The following is a 3,690-nucleotide window of genomic DNA, read 5'->3' as shown; positions in this document are numbered from 1 at the left end:
TTCATGTTCCAAGCATAAATCAACAAAGAAAGTGTATTCGCTGTATTTTGTTATAGAGAAGGTATGATATGATGTGCGTATAAGGACGATTAATTATGCCAACTGGGAATTAACAGAAAAATGTTTAATTGGGTTCAAAACTTTATCAAAACAGAACAATAGAAGTGAGAATTGGGCAAGAATTAAAGAAAATTTACAGTAGAAAATGGAACACCACAAGGAAGCATTTTAAGTCAGTTATCGTTTTCAATAATGATAAATGATACATTTACAGACATTTTTTTTCTCTCTCTGTACTCCGGTGAAGTCCGACATGTTTCCTGGCACTCCTGTGAACTCTCTAGCAGCACACATGAAGGTGGTAATAATCTTGGAGAAGCTGAGAGCTCGACTTTAAGGAATCAATTCGGCTGTTTGGAGTTTCCATCAGAGGAATATACCAGCGAGACTTTAAAAGGCAGAAACAGCAATTCACGAGTTCTGCCTGACCTAAAACTATGGCCTTGATGGCAGGCTTATCTTAACTCCTCCTGGCATGTTTTGAAAGAATAAAAATGCTTTGTCCGTCTCCTCACCCCTCCCTTCCCCAAGGGCGTGGACGTGACGGAACCTCAACTGAGCTGAAGATGAATGTCACCTCTTATCTGGACAATGGCTGAGAGGGGAAGCTCTGGACTATGCTACGACCTTCCTTTAAAATTCAATGTCTTCACTGGCCTATGTGTACATGTATAACGTCTATGTTGCTTTGCTGTGGTAGGTTTTTTTTTATGCCTAAAATTGTACCCTGTCAAGGACACGGCGTGAGAGATATTTTTCTTTATACCGCCTCTCCTCATGTTTTCTTCCCTTTTCTCATCTAAGCAAAATATTATTCTGAATAAGAATGAGGGCTGCACTTTCATAGTAGCAGCTTCGTGCACTCCACCCATCTTTCAGATGACTGTACGTACATGTTGTCATTGTATCTCAGTGCAATGATAATAAAGCTTATTCTGATTCTGGAAAGGAAATGTTCACTGTTTGCGGATGATTGAGCCATATGGAAAAGAGGGAGAAATATAGAATTTGTTTTAATGTAAATACAAGCTGCAATATCTAAAAAAGTAAAGTCTGGTCCAATGGACATTCAAAAAACAAAACACAACAAAACAAAAGTAGAAACGATGTGTCTTTCATCCAAAAGACTTCAATCTGAGGTGCTGTATTAAGCTCAGTCTTATAAATAGCGCCTTCTCGTAGTAGTGGATCAACCATTTTGCTGCTGACAGCCAAAACCAGCTGCTAACGTGATTAAGGAGGACCATCTGCCTAATGATGGAACGTTAGCACCCTGATGGAGGTTTACTATTCACAGGGGGCTGAGTGATACTAGCAATAACAGCATTGTAAGAGGGGGACAGTTGAACCCGGAGGCCTCCACCCCTGTTTAATGATGGACGGTTTCTTTTCACAAAGATGGCCTCCTTTACTCCTCTCTCAAACCATTGACATTCAGAAGATTTTTATGGACATGGCCTGTGGTGGGATGCAACTGTACTTTACTTAAGTAGAGTTAAATGTGGGTACTTTCGACTTTTACTCCACTACATTTTACATTAAGTATCTGTATTTTCTACTACACTACATTTCTATAATGCGTTGCATTACAAGTTACATTCACGTTGCGGCTTTTTGATTTGTTTGTTACTTTGAAAGTAACCAATAGTGAGAGGGGAGCTGGTCCATTGAATCAGTGCAAAGTGGGCAGGTAACGTTAGGCCCGCCTTCAGGAAGAGCTGGGCCGCAAGCCGGCCCCAGGCCGGGGGCCAGAGCAGCAGGGAGCAGCAGCCGAGGAAGACCGGCCCAGTGCACCAATGCATCCCTAAAGCCCCACACCACAGGCCCGGAGAAGCCCCGGCATGCCACCCATGTACCACCCCCACCCCCACACAGCACCCCGCACCGTGAATGTCACATCATGGCGACCAGCCAGCACTTCGTCGAAGTGAAGCCATGCCCCCGACCGCCGCCATGCACTACCAACGACCACACACACAACCACAGCTGACCTCCCGCCAGAACCCGGCAGCCACCCCAGCCAAAGGGCTGGCCATCAGAACCAGGAACCCTGATAAAAGGATCCAAACAATCCAGGGAGAACCGGAGCACCAGCCCCACCCCCACTCGCCCCCAAAGGCCCAATACCCACCCACAGCCCAGACCCCAACCAGGCAGCCTACCCCCCCCAACCCCACCCCCAAATGTCAGACGGAGAATGAGGGTTTAAGAAAAGCTGTCAGATCCAACTCCTCCCTCCCCCCACTCAAATATGTTGATGCATGTTGTTATATAGTGTGTTTAAAATGAGGGGGATGAGGTGGCGACTGGCACAGACCCACCCCCTCCCCAGAGAGCAGGCAGTGCCCGTTCACCCCCCCAACCCTTGCCCAGAACCCTAAATGTCTACATGCTACATATAAGAGTGGGCACTGGTCCCGGAGGTGAGAATGATTACACATCCCACCCCCTATATGCCACCATGTGCCCACTCCAGACCCTATATATGCATGTGTCGTGAGAATGTTATATACGAGTGTCTAGGTTGTTTGATAAAATTGGGGCCCAGGTCTCCATGAACCACGGAGATGGAGGATCCTCCCCGCAGCTCAGTAGTGCACCTGAACCCCAAGGCCCTGCTTGAGTGGTGGTGTGATGGAGTGGATGGAGGAAGACGTCGGGATGGGGAGGAACAACTGAGGTGGCAATGCCCTCCCAGGGTGCCAGCTCCCCCACTGACCCCAATAGGCGCCCCCATTCTCCGAGATCCACCAGGGGAGGGAGGCTCCAGTGCATTCATCCAGGAGCAGGAGGCAGCCACACCACCAGGGACCCTGGTCACGGACCGGCACATAGCCCCGAGGACCGACCAGAACCCGGGCCAGCGACCCAAGCCCCCTGAGATCATCCAGACCCTCAACCCGATCCCCAGCTTAACACCCAGCCCCCCAACCAAAGAAGCCACCAAACTCCAGCAGCGACAATCAGCCAGGAGTGCCTGAACAGCCGCAGACAGCGTACCACAATGACCAAGAGCGCACCCCCACCCCCACAAAAGGACCGACCAGTCCACCACAGCAACACCCACAATGAGAGCACCCCATGCAAGGGAGGGCACACGCCTAACACGCCCAGACACCCCCGGGCCAGCAGTGCAGAGCCACCTGAGCAAAAGCCCCCCCACCCACAGCCCCCCACAGCCCAGAACCCCAGCCAAGCACCAGACCGCAGCCACAGCCAGGCAGGAAGACATCCAGGCTGAGTCCACCCGTCCCTCCCCCACGTCAGAGGCCCCAAAGCCCACCAGCGCACCAAGGGCCCCCAGGCCAGGGCTGGGCGCCGCGCATGCACCGGCCCAAGACCCTGACAACATACCCACCAAGACCCGAGACCCCCGGATCAAACCGGGACCCCAGCCCGGGAGCGACACTCCCTCAGAACCCTGAACCCACGCCCACCCCAAACCCACCCAGGAGCAGCCAGGCCACCAGGCCAGCAACCTGCACCCACCGGCACAGACCGCCCAGAGGCCTGCATGCAGCCAGCAGAGGTCAACGCCCAGAACCATCAAAGCCATCTCCCCAGTTGAGCGCCATTGCCCCGGGTCCATGACCCCCCCATGCCCGCAGCCCCGATACACCCCCCCCCCCC

This window comes from Nematolebias whitei, chromosome 5, assembly GCF_014905685.2.
Source record: "Nematolebias whitei isolate Nwh7 chromosome 5, NemWhi1, whole genome shotgun sequence".
In the NCBI taxonomy this organism is placed as follows: Eukaryota; Metazoa; Chordata; class Actinopteri; order Cyprinodontiformes; family Rivulidae; genus Nematolebias; species Nematolebias whitei.
The sequence above is the reverse complement of the archived record's forward strand: the minus strand, read 5'-3'. Positions refer to the sequence as shown.